The following is a 20,307-nucleotide window of genomic DNA, read 5'->3' on the forward strand; positions in this document are numbered from 1 at the left end:
AGATACAATTTCTAAACCTACATTTAGAACATAAAGCTGTGCTATGGAATACCAAAATGGATATAATGCTAGTCATTGCTGTTGTTTATTTGCAGAATTCATGCCTACATGAGTTACAGGCACGCAGAAAATAGCCACGATAAGATCTGATATATGCTATATCAACAGGAGCAGTACTTTACTTTAGGTCTATCTCTAACAGTGCTTAAAATAAGGAAAACTTTTACATCATGCAGTAATTACACATTTTTGCAACAGGGACAAGAAAATTGATGTACACAATTATTAATTTGTTATACTTTTCCATTAGGGACAAGACATGAGAGTTTGCAAAGGTAAAACCACATGCTTTTTCATTTTTAAGAAGGATATTGTAAAGTAAAGAAAAAGTAAGCGGCTTGGAAATTTATCCATAAAATTATATAATGAATCATAGAATAAAAGAATGTCAGAACGAAATAACAGTGTAGAGATCATCTAGTTAAAAACACTCATTTTAGACCAACAAACTGAGACCTAAGGAGGGGAGTCACTGCCACGTGGTTGGCAGACTACCAGGACAAACTCTTCCCACCCTAGAATAAAAATAAATCACGAATACATTCTTATTTGGGAGATTGCTATCCTCTGAATATGAGTTAGAAACTCTGCACTTTGGAATAGTAACATCATAATTTGGTGTCTTAATAACTTCAAGATCCTAAAATCACTCAGAAGAAAATTTAATACACTTGCACTATCAGTGAATGGGCATCACTGGTAACTGATATGGCCAATCAAAGGTAAATATTGCACTAGAACCCTCCCCGACCCACCAAAACAAAACAAAACAAAACAAGTTACACTGATGATTGTAAGGACTGTATTTCGCTCAAACACTCTGAAATGCCTCAGGCTGCATAGCTTCACATTTTGAATCCTGGGGTCTTTCCTTTCATGCTCAGATTTAGCAAGTTCTGTGTTTGTGAAGAGACCTCACTGTATCTTGACACAAATTCTCCACCAAAAATAAGTTAAAATTTGAGGCTTCCTTGAACTTGGGTCAGAATTAAAGGAACTGGGTACACTATATATATCTTGCTTCCATGGGGAAAGTTATTGGTAAAGAAAAGTTCACATCTCTTAGATCTTCAGAAATGTTTTCATGAAAGAGCAAAGTTACAATGTGTATTTTAACAGGTGAGGCCCATACAGTGTGCACTGGATTAAAGAAAGCTTAGAAAAAAAATTAAATACAGTGAATAAACTAGTTTTGTTGTTGATTTTATGGGGCCTTAGTGTAGGGTTCTGTCAGGAAGAGCTGGAGTCCCTTAAACATTAAGAGACAGGGCAAGAATGCCAAGTGGTAAGTCAGAAAGTGCTCCGAGGTAACTTACAAGGAGTAGTGAAACAAACTTCCTTGTGAATGCATGGAATGTTTATCACTGAACACAAAGTTAATATGTGTCTGTGTGCAATGTTTCCCACACAAGGCATTTCCACATTGCAATGTTTCATCATTTTCTGAGATAGCACTCCTAATGAAGGTGCATCACTGAATACCAAGTGGGGTGATCATATATTTATACAGCAGTCTTACTTAAAGTTGCAAGAGTAATGGTATTGTTACAATAGGGAAAATAATGACAACAAATGCAGATTTTATTATATGCTGTGAAAAGCCAAAATAATGCAATTTTAGCTGATTATGGATTTATTGAAGCCAAGTAATAGGAAACTCAGTTCAAGAATATTAGATCATAAAGAAACATAATAACATAGTCATGAAGAGCAAAGAAAAAATGATACAAATGAAATTAAAGGAAATTTGAAGAAAAACAAAAATATGTAGAGTAGTGGCTCTAGATAATGTTAATATGTTACACATTGAGATTTTTATCTGAGTTTTTCCTGTTTTTGCCAACATTATCCAAACTGTTAACTTAGAAAAGATGCCCATTATTTTAACTTTTTGAAAGAAACTAATACAAATATTATCTTATTGCTATGATTGCATTGATTACTGTTTTTGTTGTTGTGACAGCCTGTCATAGTTAATAGCAGCTTTCATTTTCCTAAGCTTCCTGCATCACTCATAATGTCTCTGCTGTGTTTCTTTACCATGGGTAAAAAAGGTCTTTCATCTATTGTGGCGTCTCTTCCTTAAGGAACTGTCATTTTTCACAGCTGAAAAAACAAATAAACAAAACAGAAGGACTGGTATACATGAATATATATTCAGGTGAGATATTATGTGATAGTAATGCCTTATCATTTTTCTCCTTAAGGTCAGTTATATCAACAGAGATTGCATGAAACACTAAAGTAAGTTTTCACAATTTATTCAGGAGAAACAGCAATTCTTTGTTATAATTTCCTTGTTTCTTCATCCACCAGGTGTTAAGTTTTGGGGTTTGATATAAATTAGTTTTAGTCTGGTTTTCCCAATTGCTTAAGTTGCTAACTCTCTCTGCCTGTTTTCTTTTAACTGATTGTGGAATTTATTATTCAATGATATTGTAGCTAAAAAGTAAATGAAATCTAAAATGTGTAGCAGGAGCAATATCCACTTCCACGAATATTTTGTTTTTAGTTATGTTCCGTGGAGTATTTGTTAATATAAATTAGATTTTATATGTAATAAGAGTATTCCTCTAGCCGTTACAAGTTCAAGATATAAAATGTGTCATTTCACATACACTTTTCTAAAACCCTGATTTCCATTCTCTCCTTAGTGCAGTAGTTCTCCACTTTCGTGATAAATTTCCCAGTAGGGAGAGTCACAGATTAGGACTGAGGAAAGGCATTCCTAGTATTTAGTGAGTGGAAGACTAAAGTTGTTGAAATAACCGGTATAATCTCTCCAAAAAAAAAATTATTTCTCAAAATGCTAGTAGTACCCACTGAGAAACGCTGTACGTGAGTAAAGAATTACTATTATTATTATTACTTTAAAAAGGTTGCCAGTTAATAGGTCATGTAACGAGACAGTGGGAAAAAAGCAGAAGCTGACATGGCCTGCATGCTTCCCTCTGGCTTGATCAACCGAGGAAGCATTCTGATTACAGTAAACTGGCCCCTACAGCATGGTTATGCTGTAGTTTTGAAAACTGGTTACTTTTCAAATCATCCTAAAATATATATATTTAATCCGTAACAAGGGGTGTCCAATCTTTTGGCTTCTATGGGGCACATTAGAAGAAGAATTGTCTTGGGCCACACATAAAATACACTAACACAAATGAGAGATCATGAGCTAAAAAAAAAGAAAAAGAAAAAATCGCAATACAACCTCATAATATTTTAAGAAACTTTAGGAACTTGTGTTGGGTCACATTCAAAGCCACCCTGGGCCACATGAGGCTCCCAGGCCACAGGTTGGACAAGCTTGACTTAAACTCTGGGAAACAAAGTATCTTTTAAAATTTGATATTGTAGCAATCTCCCTTAAATATCTCTATGTTGTAAATTAAGGATCATTAAACATTTGTATATGAAACAAACCCGCACATGTATTCCTTAATCTAAAATAAAAGTTGAAATTATAAAAAAGAAAATAAATTTTCACATGTGCTTAACAAATCAGCTCTGAAGGCAAATTGTCAAAAAACATTTGTGTAAAAGATAGCAGACTAACAATGAGCTTAAACTATGCTTCAATTTCATCATCTGTAAATTGAAAATTATAACTGACCTTAGTGGGCTGTTCATGAGAATTAAATGAAGCAAATGATTATAAATATAAACCATTGTTATTATTTAGCAGTCTTAGTGTTTCTTTAAAAAGAAACCTTTAAGCATAAAATTGATAAAATTTCCTAATGCAGATTCCCCCACATACATATACAAACTCCTCATAGAAAAGATTCCCTTCTTTGAAGATTACATATTAATAATTTACTTTTGATGGCAAAAGTTTAATAGTAAGGATAATATCACTGTAATATAAGTGAGATATGACTTCTTCAAATTGTTTTCATTAGGTTGCATTTTTGTAAATACCCATTAAGATCTATAAGTAGACAATAGATACACTGACTTAATAAAAGACAGAAAATTTAGAATTGGAAATTTGAAATACATGCACACATATGTGTGTTTGAGGTGGTGCAGGAAGATTACTTGTTACTATATTTGGTCCTCTTCTGTTACACCTTGTACAGTAATGAGTTTACTTCATACTAGTGTTTTCCAGAATTGGGCAGGGGGGTATACCAACAGAGTGCATGTAAGATGGGCAGTAGAAAGAAAATCCTGAAAATTCCATTTATATTTATGCTTTTCCTCATCCTTTAGTAATTGCTATGTTTATTTTTTATAAATATATACAATATCATACTAATTGATACAAATAAATTATAAATAAAATATACTGATAATATCCCCTGTAAAACTTGCTTAAAAATTTTTATTGTTAGATGTGTGTGATCAGAGAATTTTGGTGATCACTTATCTAAGTAATAAAACAGTGAGAAAAATGCCAAAGTAAGAATGAAGTAAATAATTTACTTCAAGGGCTTGAACAATCAGGGCAAAGCTTTAATTTTACCTGGCCCAACACAGTGATCCGAGAAGACCATGTTTTTTCTTACATAGTGGTGTCCAACCTTGGATATTCATTAGAAAACACATAATAAAGGCCCAAGTAAGCAAATAGAATATGGAAAATCAATTTCTTCAACTCCTAAAATGAGTTATTCATCAACTACATTGTGAAAATAAGGATGGTATCTAAAAAGAGGAGGCCACAAAAAACCACTGGGAACTCTATTAAAAGTACAGATTCCACCCATATCATAGCAAACTTGGCCATAAATATGTAGCATTTTATGTATGTTGTACCTGTTTGTAGTGTGATTATTACGTGAAATCAAGTATTGAAATAAAATGAACTTCCAGTCAGGCCTAAATTGTTAAATTTTGTACCAATAATATGTAAAGTGAATATTATTTGAAATATTTTTATTTTGTTCTTATTTTATATTTTGTATGTTTTATAATAAACATAAAACAATAATGAATAAGGCAGAACATATATATGATTTACAAATGAGTATTTATACAGTAGAGAGTTTGGGCCCAAAATATTTAATGATAGGAACATGAACAATAATTTGAAGAGCTGAGAATAGAGTGTATGCATTCAGAAGTAAGATGGTTTCTTTTTTTTTTTTGAGACAGAGTCTCATCCTGTTACCCAGGCTAAGGGGTGATCTTGGCTCACTGCATACTGCCATTCTGCTTCCTGGGTTCCAGCGATTCTCCTGCCTTAGCTTCCCGAGTAGCTGGGATTACAGGTGCCTGCCGCCATGTCCGGCTAATTTTTGTATTTTTAGTAGAGACAGGGTTTTACTATGTTGGCCAGGCTGGTCTCCAACTCCTGACCTCAGGTGATCCGCCCACCTCGGCTTTCCAAAGTGCTGGGATTGCAGGCATGTGCCACCACACCCTGCCCTTTCTTTATACTTGAGTATCCAGTATTGAGTTCTGTAACTGGCACATATAGTAGCCATTCCCTTACTGGTTTTTGGATGAACTATGGTACCTCTGAGCTACAGTAAGAATAACTTCAAAGTGCAAAGATAACCTAGTCTATTGAACCTAATGCAATGCCAAGGGCTACTTTCCCTGAAGAATGCTCATTCCTGAAACTTCAAACCTTATCTATCATCTGTCTATCTATCTATCTATCTATCCATCCATCCATCCATCATCTATCCATCCATCCATCCATCCATCCATCCATCCATCCATCCATCCAACTACTGACCTACCTACCATCTTTCTATCTTCTGTCTCCTATCTAATTTCATTTATCCTTACTTTGTCAGACTGTGTATTTCCCTCCATTCCTTGTGTAACTCGTATTTTGTTTCCTACATGCCTCTCTCTTTTTTTCCTAGTTATAGTAATTTATAACATTATACATTATTTCCTTCACTAACAGAACTAAGACCATAAACCTGTTTTGTTTGAGCAAATTCTTCTTTGTTTTCTGTGATGGCGGATGAGGCTAGAGATTCAATAAGTTTATGTCACCAGTGAGGAAGACCAATAACAATAAGAAACATTTAATGTAAAGCATTGGAAAAATGCATCTTTTACTCCATGAAGACCTTTATTTCGCATATCCTTAACTGATAACATGCAGTCTTGGGCAGACTATGCTGCTCTGCCTACTTTGGTAAAGAAAGGATTATTACTGCCTCATTGTGATGCATGAGGTGGGACGGCTGGGAGTTCCCTGTGGTCTCCTCTAATGTGACCAGAAGATGCACAGATTTGGGTTTCAATAAATGCAAGTTGAGTGAGTGGATACATAAATGATCAAATAAAAAGTGACAAATTGCTACTTAAGCAAATATTTTGCTAGGATCTAAGGAAGTACTCTGCCTGCTCAATTGCTTCCTAGGCCAAGAGCAACTTTCTACAGCTGGAAGGGAGCTAATTTTCAATTTCACTTAGAATGTGAAAATATAGCTATTCATGAATAACTTACTAATTTATGCTTTTATCCATTCACTGACTTAATTTATTCCATAAATATTTATTGCCACATCTTTTTTTAACCTATGACATACATTTTTAATATAAAAATAGAAAATCAAATAATTTTGATATGACAATATTATTTTCAGGGACTGAGTCTGACTAAACTAATCCAAAGATGCAATCACAGAACTTTGTCCATTATCTAAATTCTTGTAACTGGACATGCCCCGACAACTAAATTAGTATTTTCCTCTTTACCTGCACACTAACCCCAATCCAGAGTGTTCAGCACTAAATACAATTAAAGATAATATGACAATTACTGTTTTATTTTTAACTTAAAAAAATCCTTCAGGTAACTGTAATATGAATCCTATAGATATTTCATCCCCTTGTTGTTAAATAGGACACAATAAATGTATTGAAGCAAAAAGTGCAGTTTCATGGCTAGATTTTTATGAGGTATTTCTTTAGTCCTTTTACAAATAAATGTTCTATTTTTCCCCGAGTTATTTTTAAAACTTTGGATTTGTAGAATGCATATCAGAAAATTACAGTTGTTGTAAATTATATTTTAAAACTATAGCACTAGCAAGGAGAATTAAAATATTTTGGAGTTGATTAAGACTAAGACATATTGAAAGGTAGGTTTTAATTTGTATTTAAAATAGAAGTTCTTTGACTTTTTAAAAGCAAATATTTTAAATGCCTGAATTTTCTCACCTGCAAAATGCTGAACTTGGACTGTAACTTTCCTAAGTTTCCTTTAAGCTATAAAAGTCTATTTACATAATTTTTATTCCATTCGCTACACTGAGTGAAGCATGTATTTTCCCCAAGTGGAGGCTGTGACCAGTGGTTTTGCCTCTGTTTATATTCAGTGGAACTTGGACTCTTAATTACTGAAAAAACGTCCTGAATAAATGTACAATCTGCTAATACGTCCATCATGTTTAGTAATAAAAATGTCTAGGTTTGAGGTCAGGCAGAACTTTGAATTCTGACTCTACCGTTCACTAACTGATTAATCTTGGATAAGTTATTTACCTTCTCTTGCATTCAGTTTTCTCATTTGAAAAGTGGAGCTAATAATAAACATATTGGTTTATCATGAATCACATGAGAACTGCCTATTAGTGGTTGGCAATAAATGTTCAATACGTGGGGATAAATATTTTTCTCCTTCTCCTTCATGGAGACCATTTCATGTCTCCATGCCTTCGTGATGTTTCCTCTGTCTGGAAGTCCCTTCTGGTTTTGGCAGGTATCATCTCCCCTGTCAAAACGCGCTTAACACAGCTGGAGAGAACTTACTTGCTATTCTCTTCTCTGTTCCTCCGTATAATTTTAGGTATTATAATAAAGGCAGAAGTCTATCATAGCGGCAATATTTGTTTGTCTACAATTTCATGGTACCAAACTCAAATGCCTTTAAGGGTCCGTTCGGTGCAATAAGTAAATATATCTGGTTGATGACAAAGGCATTCTGTTGTACTGAAAGGTGAAAGCTCTGACTAATAACAATGAACTCAAATGTTTTTTAAAAACACTGCAGATATCAAATAAAATACATCTCTTGGATGATTTTAGCCTGTGGGCTGCCAGCTGGTGACTTTTAGCTTATACAATCATCTTTCTCACTAGGCTGTGAACTCTTAAGCATAAGGAATGAGTTGTGTATGTCTTATTCTCCTTGACATGCTCAGTCCCAGATCTTGTGCATGGTAGGAGCTCAAGGTAATATTTATTGAGTTGAATTAAAATCATCTTTATATGAACAATACAAAGGTAGTTTGACTTTGTAAAAATAACAGACTGAGTTTTCTCAATGTCAGCGCTTTCAAAACAACGTACACTCAAATAATATAAATAGCATGAAAAATATATATAATTATTAATGTTCAACGAAATTGAGAACTTTCCACTTTATATGCTTATGATGACCCAGTGTTCAGAGATCAGGGGCAGACTAAATTTCCAAAACTTTTAAAATTCTAAAGTTCTTTTATCTAAGAAGTGATGGAAGGGTCGAGTGAACTTGAAAAAAACATGTCCTTCCAATTAGCCACCATACAGGCTACCTTAGTTGGCAGATTCCTACCTAGCTGTTTTTTCCCTGAGGTCAGACTTTTAAACTACATGTTCTTTATAAACTTTCTCTATAAACTTTCTAGTCAGCTTGTTGATATCCACAAAGTAACTTGCTGGGATTTTGATTGACATTGCATTGAATCTGTTGATCAATTTGTGAAGAAGTGACATCTGAATAATATTGAGTCTTCTTATCCATGAACATGGAATATTTTTCTGTTTATTTGGTTCTTTGATTTGTTTCATCAGAGTTTTGTAGCTTTCCTCATACAGATCTTGTACATATTTTATTAGAGTTATACCAAAGCATTTATTTTATTATTTTTTTTTTTTTGAGATGGAGTCTCACTCTGTCACCCAGGCTGGAGTGCAGTGGCACGATCTCGGCTCACTGCAAGCTCCGCCTCCTGGGTTCACACCATTCTCCTGCCTCAGCCTCCTGAGTAGCTGGGACTACAGGCGCCCGCCACCACGCTCAGCTAATTTTTTGTATTTTTAGTAGAGACTGGGTTTCACCGTGTTAGCCAGGATGGTCTTGATCTCCTGACTTTGTGATCTGCCCGCCTTGGCCTCCCAAAGTGCTGGGATGACAGGCGTGAGCCACCGCACCCAGCCAACTATATGTTCTTTTAAAAAACCGTTTTACACCTCAGGTGCCAAGGAGTCAGCTAAGGCGTTGTTAAGCAGCATTTATCAACATGTGTGAGAGCTAGATCTATTTAGCTCTGCAGCCAAAGTGTGCTATGTATTTAATATTCATGAACTGTGGGTATATCTGTCACATTATTAAAGTGAGGTCTGCACTTTTAGCACACTAGATAAAGAGGTCATGAAGCAGGCTGCATCTGCCTGTTCGTAATTTTCCAAAGCTGCCTATAGACCAGACTGGCCATTCATTGCTAGTGTGAGTCTTGCTGTCACCTATATCACATTGTCACTTTCTCATAAACAAAGTTTAAAAGAGAATGTTCTGGATTTAGTTTTACTCACAGATATAATAACATCCTTGGCAGCACTATCTACGAACAAATGTTTTAATACATATCAAACATTTTTCATTTAGGGCTAAGATACCAGCTTTTTCAGGTCAAAATGGCATCTATATGGTGTGGATGAGATGGCAGGATAATTTGGTTAATTTCCATGTTACTATTTAATGATCACTACTTGATTAGTTTTGTAGATAATCAGGGAACACAATTAGTCTTGAAACAATTGAAAGCAGCCAAAGAAAATGAAACTAAACAAGGCCCTAATATGACTTTATATCCACTCTCATATGATAAATGTATGACATGTATGCAGTGGTTACTGGTGGTAGGGTGGTGGTGGCAAGATATGTCCACTTTTCCAGGTAGCTATTTTTTGCTTGAGGTAAGACATGAGATTTCCTTCCATGTCTCTACTTGCAAATGTGCATGGTGTAAACACTTCAGTGGATGCTTCCCTGAGTCCTCCCAGTTTAGATTATGTCACTCTTCAGTTAAAAAATTCCAAAATCTCCCTACCAGTGAGTATAAAACCAAGACATAAGAGTGGCTTCATGGCCAGGCGTGGTGGCTCACACCTGCAATGCTAGCACTTTGGGAGGCTGAGGCGGGCAGATCACCTCAGGTCAGGGGTTTGAGACCTGCCTGACCAATATGGAAAAACCCCATCTCTACTAAAAATACAAAATTATCCAGGCGTGGTGGCGCATGCCTGCAATCCCAGCTATTCAGGAGGCTGAGGCAGGAGAATTGCTTGATCCCGGGAGGTGGAGGTTGCAGTAAGCTGAGATCGTGCCATTGCACTCCAGCCTCAGCCTGGGCAACAAGAGCAAAACTCTGTCTCAAAAATAAAATAAAATAAAAATATAAAAAAGAATGCAAACATACAGGAAGATTCACTGTTATTTGAACGTGTTGTTCACTCCTTCTAGCACAAAGAAAGAATACCCCATATTGGCCTGACTCATTCTAAATACACTGCTCAAATGCCACCTCTTCTAAGAGGCTTTTTATTTGCCTGCTGCTGGAATCATCTTGCCCTTGTCTGTGCTCCTTCAGGAGGCAGCAAAGCTGCAATGGGAAGAGCACAGGTGTGGAGCCAGAGGGGATCCAGCTTCAAAACTTTGCTGTGCATAGCTTGCTGCATGACCTTATGCAAGTCACTTAAACTCCCTGAGCCTCAGTTCTCATTTTGGTAATGTGTGGGAAATTGGATGTTATGAGGACAATTATACAAAATAGTGTTTATAAAGTGCCTGGCACAAAATAGACCCAAGTAAGACCTTTCTCTGTGGCTCTTTTCTCTCTATCATGTGTAAAATTATCACATTTTTTACTTGTAGTATAGGTATTTCTTTTCATGTATCTTACAATAAATTATTTGAAGAAGCTTCTCATTTTAATACGTGCAATAGAACTTGGCATGGTATGTTGCATATAGGGGTTAATTGTAAAGGTAACATTTAAAAATGGGAATTACCACACGTACCCATGTTTTGCTTCTAAACTTCTTTTAAACTTCTAAAAGTAAAATGACAACATTCATGCAAGACAGTGAAAATATCACTTGAGTCCTAAAAATGTTCTGACCTGTCAAGTCCCTCTTGATATCTCATATATTCTTTCACTTGCAGACAGATTGGTGAACACTGAGTAATACAAACAGCCAGACATGGGCCACACATATCCTCCCCAACATTTATCCCAGGGTTGCATATGTGCCTTCTCATTTATGTATTTAAGAGACAGACAGAGAGACGATCTTGAGGGTGGAGCAATTTGGACTGCTTATGTAAGCATGAAAGACAAGGGAGGAACATAGCTAGGGATGCTATTCCATGAGGGGAGGGAAGAGACTGACTCAGCATTCATTCTCTGCAGGCCTAACTCTCCTATATAGGAGCCAGCCAATTTCACCTCAACTATGGCCTTGAAGCAAAGTAATAACAGTGTGTTGGGCTCTATTTTCAAATAAGATCATAAGTGTGAAATGGGTTTGAAAGAGGCAGGCATTATACACTTTCAAATAACTTCTAACTTTTAGTGAGGCTATTCCTTTTTGTAAGCTGGATGCCACTGAGGCCTATATTCACCTAATTTTCAAGTCTGATATGAGACAACACTCATTCCTGATAATAGGGAGAAAATGGAAACAGACTCAAAGAAGCCTGATTTTATGACTGTTTAGTCACATTAAAACTGGGCATGTTGAGACTGCCTGGAATAATATCTCCATTCACATCTTCCAGCCCCTTGCTGTGCCACCATTTTCAACTCTGTTTATCATTAGGCTATCCTTGAAAGGCCATTAAACTGAGTTCAAAATAAGGACCCAAATACATCCCGTCCCATAAGAATATTGTTGAAGGAGAGTCAAGAGAAAAAGTGAGGGATAAAAAGCAAGCAGGTGTTGTTCATTGTTGAAAATACCCCTCCTAATGTATTCTTCAGAGCTAGTTCCAAGGCAATTTCAGACCCTTGTAGCATTAGATTATTGGTTCACTTAACATACACGCTTTTAATTTAATTTTAAACATTGGCTTGGATGTAAATTTGAGTAGTTTGCTAAAATGTTCCACTAGGGGTGGTGAATGATTATAGCTTCTTAGATACAGTGACAGTGTGAGAGAAACAGCAGCTTCTGACGTAATATATGTGGAGAGGAAAACATTTGGAAGCGGTTTGAGTGCATTTTATTTCTGCATGGACTCTTTGGGCACCCAGCCACTTTCAAAGTATTATTTAGCAAATTATGGCACCACAAAAACTACTTTATGCCCTAGATGTTAGTTTCCAAAACAGGATCCAATAAATGTCTGAAGTTTTAATATCCAAGAGAATAGGACTGAGTTAAAATTAAAAGAACATTTGTATTTGCAAGTGAAAAATAAAATCTTATTGCTTTCAAAGTATTATATTCAATTTTATTGCTATTTAAATAGCCATGTTTTATGTACATACTGTTGTCTTAATAGTTTTTTTTAAAGATGCTTGTTTATTGATATTTTTAAGGGGCTAAGCCATTTTACTATATGATGGTAAATTTACACTTGATCTTAGCCAAAAGGCTGAGAAGCAATATATGACAGTATATTTTACAGTTTCAGAATTTAGAGGATAGTGATGCTCTTTTGTTTATATTTGACTTGCAAAAAATCCAAACAAAATAACTTTCTCGTTTACCCTTTATATACTGGCGCATGTGTTCTGCAGTGGTGCAAATAATGGTGCAGTCTTATTGTCTGAGGCTGTGGGTAAATACTGAGTCATATGAATCACCCTATGACATCAATCAGGTAGGGCCAGTGGAGAATGAGGGGGAGGAAAGTACACCCTGGAAGGAAGCTGTTCACCCATGCGAGGCACATTTAGTGTGTTGGATGATGTAATTTACTAAATGGCACACTGGTGCCCTAGAAGACTTAATTCACCTCAGCTGAACGAGCAGTTGGCTCAGTCTCAATCATTGAGAGGTGCCCATTTATACTCAAAGTCATATAGATTTCAGATCGAATGTGTCTTAACTGAGTATATATACCTTCCAGGTAATCTGGGTATAAGGCTGGGAATATAAAAATAAGTGCAGCCTAATTAGAAAGCCCCATTTAAACTTACTTTTCAAATCACATCTTTACAGCACTAAGGGGCAGATACCTAAGATTAGGTACTTTCAAGAAAGAAAAAAGCAAGTGACAATATTATTGCTTAATTACAAATCACAAACCTTAAGTTTGGAGAAAGTCCTAGAGAGTTTGTATTTATTTATTTATTTAATTTTATTATTATTATTATTATTATTATTATTATTATTATTATATTATACTTTAAGTTTTAGGGTACATGTGCACAATGTGCAGGTTAGTTACATATGTATACACGTGCCATGCTGGTGTGCTGCACCCATTAACTTGCCATTTAGCATTAGGTATATCTCCTAATGCTATCCCTCCCCTCTCCCCACCCACAACAGTCCCCAGAGTGTGATGTTCCCCTTCCTGTGTCCATGGGTTCTCATTGTTCAATTCCCATCTATGAGTGAGAACATGCAGTGTTTGGTTTTTTGTCCTTGCGATAGTTTACTGAGAATGATGATTTCCAATTTCATCCATGTCCCTACAAAGGACATGAAGTCATCATTTTTTATGGCTGCATAGTATTCCATGGTGTATATGTGCCACATTTTCTTAATCCAGTCTATCATTGTTGGACATTTGGGTTTGTTCCAAGTCTTTGCTATTGTGAATAATGCCGCAGTAAACATGCGTGTGCATGTGTCTTTATAGCAGCATGATTTATGGTCCTTTGGGTATATACCCAGTAATGGGATGGCTGGGTCAAATGGTATTTCTAGTTCTAGATCCCTGAGGAATCGCCATACTGACTTCCACAATGGTTGAACTAGTTTACAGTCCCACCAACAGTGTAAAAGTGTTCCTATTTCTCCACATCCTCTCCAGCACCTGAGAGTTTGTATTTAAGTATAGATTTAGCTATAATCTAGCAAACTGTATTTATAGAAAAGAATTGCTGGCAAAGATAAATACTGGATAGTGGAACAGGCTTGTCAAGAAATAAACATGAAATAAAAGTGAAGAGGAGATAAATTTTTAGGTTAATGGCATATATTGATAGACCAAAGAAAAATGGTTGCATAAGGGCACGCATTCATGTGTGTATGTGTGACTGTATTTAAAACTATTGACTCGCCAAATTTTTAACACATTGATACACAAGAGATAAATGTATGACTGTTATAAAAATTCAGTTGAATGAAACAGAAGTTTTAGTTCCCTGAAATTTTTTAAATTTATGATGCATATCCAGTTAAAAAAGTAAGAATAATCTCCACTATTTGAAAATCTTCGCTCTGAAAAAATCTTTTTAAAAGGCCAAATCAGCCCCTAAAGTACATGGCAAGGTATCCTCCAAAAGGAAAAATCTCAGTTCATACTTGATGATTGAGGAAAGTCCTATACTTCTAGTCATGATCTGAACTCATGGTGGCAGAGACTGACAGTGGCCTTTCCATACCTGTTTCTTTCATCCCAGTTTCAAAACCCCTGATGTTAAGGGCCATATGGCTGGCCAGAATAAAGACCATATTTTTCCAGCTTTCTTACGCATCCAGATGAAGCTATGTGATCAGTGAGTGGAAATGGAAGTAGTGTTTGCAATTTCCAGGAAGTATCCGTGAAAGGAGGAAATGGGACTATATGTACCCCTTCCTCCTTCTTGAAAAATGCAACTTACACAACCATCCTGGGCAGTGTGCTGAAGACAGCTGTTCAGTATGTCGAAGGAACTTGGGTCTCGGAGGTTCATGAAGCTATCCTACTAGCTGTTGATTGCTTACCTCCGGATGTTGCTTATTTGTGAAAGGAATAATTTTTCTACTTTTTATTTGGGGTTTTCTGTCACTTACAACAGGATCTGACTCTATGCTGATAGTCTGGCTTTTCCTTTCTTAGCATTCCTGGTCCCTAAATTAACTGTGTCAATATCCTCTGATGACTCTATCTCATACTCAGATTTTGAAACAGACTTCATGGATGTAATTTTGGCTGTTCTAGCTTATTCTTTTTACTCTATCTGGGCAATTATTTCTGAGTCTATCCACCAACCCAGATGCCACTCATCTGCCTGGATTGTTCTCAGTCTGTCACTGCATCAGAAAATGAATGAGAAATGAAGTCACATTGAAACATAACTTCCAAAGACCCAAATATTACTCTACTTCCTTCTCTTCCACTAAAAAAAAAAAAAAAAAAAAAAAAAAAAGGGAAAAGATAAGATTAAGAGTGATATTTACATACAACTTCTTAATTTGCTTTTAAGAGAATTTGTACTTGATTTTTGCTTTTCCTATTATTTAGAAGTGAATAGCTAGAGATAAAAATTGTAACTGGTTATGTCATGAGGTACCTTGACAGTTAAGAGCATTGCCTTAATAGGTAATGAGTCCTGGAGAGTCACTGCCTCTGACTCCCTGGAGATAACATGAAAGAGCATAAAAATTGGGAACAATTTTTTGTCAGCTCTCTCAAGACAGGGGATTTTTTTTTTTTAATTCATAAGCTTAGCTCAATGCCTGATGCTTAGATGTATGATGAAAAGAAAGAGAAAGGAAGGAAAGAAAGTTTCACAAATCAATGGCTTGTGTTCCTTCACTATTAAAAGAAAATTCCATCTTCAACAGTGAATAAATTTTTACTGTAGAAGACATTTCTCTCTGTTTGTTTTTCTCTCAATATCTTTAGATTTGTTTACTTTGGATAAGTCTTATGCAAATTTTCTTTTCTTCCTTTGCAATTTTATTTTCTAGTTCCAGAACTGCCAACTCTACGTTTACAATTTCACTTTCAGTCAAATTTTAAGAGTTTTAAAAGAAAAAAACAGGCTGGATGCAGTGGCTTTCAGCTGTAGTCCCGGCATTTTGGGAGGCTGAGGCAGGAGGATTGCTTGAGCCCAGAGTCTGCAGTAGGCCGTGATTGTACCACTGCAATCCAGCTTAGGAGACACAGTGAGATCTTGTCTCTAAATAAATAAATGGAAAAGAAAAAACAAAACAGTCCCCTCAATTTTGTCATCCTTCTACCAGTGTGGGTGCCTTTGAGATGTGCTTCCACATTAGCCCACACTTTTGCTATCACAACCTCACCATTATTGTAATTTCCACAAAGGCCAATGTCATGTTATCTTGTTCATTATACCTTTCACACTTAAAAACTGATGAGTGACTGAGTTCATTTTTTTTGTCTTATACATCCTACCATTATGTAATAGAAAATTTTTTCTTTTTTCAAGGTTGAATTCTGATTAATAAGTGCAAACATTCCATGGGTCATCTCTAATCTAATTTTAATGTCACCGTTTTATACACAAATGAGGTTTAATTTTCATCTTTTAACAGTAAAACAAAGTCTATAGATTAAATAAAGATGGTATGGTTTGAACTTAGAAAAACAACTGGCATGCCTGGATGGAATCCTTCTTTCACTTAAGTTCTACAACCTTGAGACAACTTAAGGACAAAAAATAATCACTAACCCCCAAAATACAAGCTTGTCAAGACTTACATGCCAGTGTGCACTTAGACCATCCTGACAGAAAATATTCTCCCAGCTTTTGAGTGTCTGCCAGCCCAGTTGATGAGTGGGATGTAAGGGAGGTGGCAAGGGTGTAACTCTTTAGTGGACGACATTGATAAACCCTTTCTTTCACAATAGTAATATACCCATGACAAGTAGAAGTAGCTGCTCCCTGGACTAATCAAGGAAAAAAAAATGAATAAACAACTTTTTACAAAATCTGGAAATTTCTTGAAGCTTTATAGGATGTTTATATAGAGCTCATTTGCCATTAACCCCTTCTGTAGGGAAGAGATAATTTTTCTTGGAAAAAAATATTTCACAGAAAAATTTTGAGATAACTTTCCTATTCAAAATCCCAAATTCCTTAGGGTAGCAAAGATCTAAGAATCCCACTTCCCTTAGCCTACCCCTTCACTCCCCACACTGTGTTTCTTATCTTCGTGAAAAGACTTGACCATTTAGCTAGCTGCTAAATTGGAAACTCGAGGTTCATTTAGACCAGTTCCTCAGAGTCATCTTCTAATCTCAGCTGGTGGTGTCCTGTGGTTTCTATGTAGTGAAAACTTGTCTTTCTTAGTCACTCTCTTTCTTCTGTCTTCACTACAATTACACAGCTTTATATAAGTCTACCTATATTTTTTACTCTGGATTATTGCCATCACTTTTTATTGACTTCCCTGTCTCCAATTTAATTTCCGTGCTTATATTTCCCCCTTATATTCAGCTGGCAGATAAATATTTCTAAAATGCGAATGTGCCTATGTGATTTCCCTGCTTAAAACCTTTCAAAGGCTCCCCACAGATTTAAAAATAATACTTATGATTTATATCACACTATAATACACAAACTATCATTATTAACATTTAAACAGCTTAGAACAATGACAATTCCCTTTGTCATTCATCTAATGCCAGCCCTCTGCTGTCATGATTTTGATGTGTAACCTCTCAGATGTTTTTTTACTCCAGGAATGGTTATATACATAGATATGAAATGAATAGTTTTGCTTTGTGAATTTTTAAAGTAAATGAGATTACTCTGTATATACTGCACTTAACTTGCTTTTGAATGTTTAAATTTGATTACATGTTTTGGAGACCTCTCATGATGTTAATCTACCTCTTTCTTTTCACTGCATCATAATGTTCACTAGTACATATGTACACACAAATTTATCCAACCATTTTCTTCCTGATGAGTATTAGGTTATTGCATATATATCTAGAATAGTTATATAGATATGGAGTTCCTGAGTTAAACAATATGTGCATTTAAAATATACTTCCAAATGGTGTACCACACGTCTATATCAATTTAAATTATTATCAAGAGTAAATGATAATGTTCTAATTTCCTATGCTCTTATTAACACAGATAGTATCACTCTCTTCAATTTTTACTAGATAGGTTAAAAAAGTGATCTAGTTTTGTTTTTTGTGTTGTATTTATTCATTAAATTAAATTTTAGATTCGGGGGTACATGTGTAGGTTGGTTAAGTGGGTATATTGCATAATGTTGAGGTTTGGGCTTGCAGTGATCCTATCACCCAAATAGTGAATATAGTACCCAATAGGTAGCTTTTCAACCCTCTTCCCCTTCCCACCCTCCAGTTTTTGGAGTCCTTAGTGTCTATTATTTCCAAAACTTCATTTAATTTTGGTTTTAATTAACATATCACTGGCTACTAGTGAAATTGAATATATATTTTCTTATTGTCATTAATCATTGTATTTGTTCTAAGAAAATTAGCTGCTCATATTTTTGTCTCACTTTTATATAGTGGGGTCTTTAAAAATGGTTTGTAAGAATTCATTATATAATTTCATAGTAGTCTTTGTTTAACAAATATTGCAGTATTTTTCCCTATCTTTTGCCTTTTCTCTATTGCTTGCATTTCAATTGTCAGCCTCTCTGGTCACATCTCTGAAAACTGGCTTCACACAGCTTTGACATCCACAGTAAGAAAATGCTAATAGGTCTATAAGCCTTTTCTCTTTCAAATCTGTGTAGCTTTTTCTTATATGTGTTTCCTGCCAATAATACACAGTTTCTTTGCCTTTCTAACCCACATTTTACTCATCCTTCAAGACTCTGCTTAAGTGTTACTCCCTCTAAGAAACTTTCTTTTATTCAAATAGATCCAGTGGGCCTGCCCTAAGCCTCATTCATTCATCTACCACATATCACTGCACTTACGGTATCAGCATTCTATTAGCTGCTCAATATATGTTTGCTGACTGAATGACTTTATAAATTCAGCCTTTAGGATAAGTTATCAAAACCATTTCTCTACTTGATAATAAAATTTAGATTTCTCCAAGAAGAAATTACAATTTTTTCTCAAACCAATGAAATAAAAACTTTCTTTTGAGTTGCTTAAAGAGAAAGAAGGTGAAAAGTGACTGGGTCCACATTACATGATAACAGATACATGTTAATAGATAAAATGGAAGAAGAATATCATAGCTATCATTCAAGCAAGGGATCTTAGAAATGGGAGGAGCCTGAACATCCCGGACATTTTGGAACTATTCTATTTGCATCCCTGTGATTAAGTTCTGTGCCTGTTTTATTCCGGGCTTTCTTGATTAATATTAAATCAATACAAAATTTGTCTTCAGGAAACAATTTATCTTCCATTCATTTGGTCTTAATTTTGCCCTCTGAATTTGCACGTGGCAATACAAATGATAACTGAAGAGACCTATTCTTTTCCTTTCCATTTTCTACCTAAATTTTTGACTGTAGGCTAAACATGTATTGATCTATCAGACACTTATTTTAAAAATCTCATCATACTGGTTACCTTACTTTTGGACAAATTATACCTTAATAAAGCTAACCTTAAAATATATAATCTGGAACTGATCACTGTATACCAGATGTAAACTGCCCAAAGTAGACTATAAAATAACTCTTTAATTTTTTAAAAATGGTCTTCTTGTCAAATTGTAGCAACCTAAAATGCAGTTAGCCTTTTTGTATTAGCCAGGTCACACCACTATCTATTATTGCACTTGTGGGCAACCAAAGCTTTACTCGACTTCATATAATCTAAAGGCACACTGCTTCGTATTTATTTTTTTAGGTTCCTTTTGCTAACAGGCCCTCATCAGGCATAATGAATTCTTTGTACACAAGTAAGAAGAAGATTGAGAAACTCATTAACACCATACTTTAAATAATCCAACAATTACCAAATCAAGTCATTTGGAGACATAGTTATTCAACGCAGACACAGTTGTTACCAAAAAGCTGCAATAAGAGTTTAGCATTATTCTTTACTAAGAAACTTGACTGTTTTCCTGCCTTTTGCTTAATTCGAGAGTGTCACACATATAGTGATAAAATATGTTTTATATGGATTTTGTTAAGATGTATGTAGACAGAAAGTCAAAAATTCAACCAAATGTAATCAAAGAGCATGAGCTTTGGAGTCAGACAGACATGAATTCACCTCATGACTTTGCCACCTACAAGCTGTTTGATATTGAATAAGTTACTTAATATTTCTGATTTAAATTTCCTTATTTGGAGAATGAAAAAATTATAACAATTAGCCTGAGGATTAATAAAACTACATATAAAAATGGTATAACATACTATCTGGCACATAGTAGGCATACAATGGGGAAACAAGGAAGACATCACCTCAGGAAAGTT

General features: G+C 35.3%; 1 protein-coding gene across 16 annotated transcripts in view; it reads right to left on the minus strand.

Moving 5' to 3' along the window:
• EPHA6 (EPH receptor A6) overlaps window positions 1-20,307 on the minus strand; it is a 965,948-nt gene that overhangs the window by 161,809 nt on the left and 783,832 nt on the right. The gene's annotated exons all lie outside the window — the stretch shown is intronic.

Source organism: Pongo abelii, chromosome 2 (assembly GCF_028885655.2).
Source record: "Pongo abelii isolate AG06213 chromosome 2, NHGRI_mPonAbe1-v2.0_pri, whole genome shotgun sequence".
NCBI lineage: Eukaryota > Metazoa > Chordata > Mammalia > Primates > Hominidae > Pongo > Pongo abelii.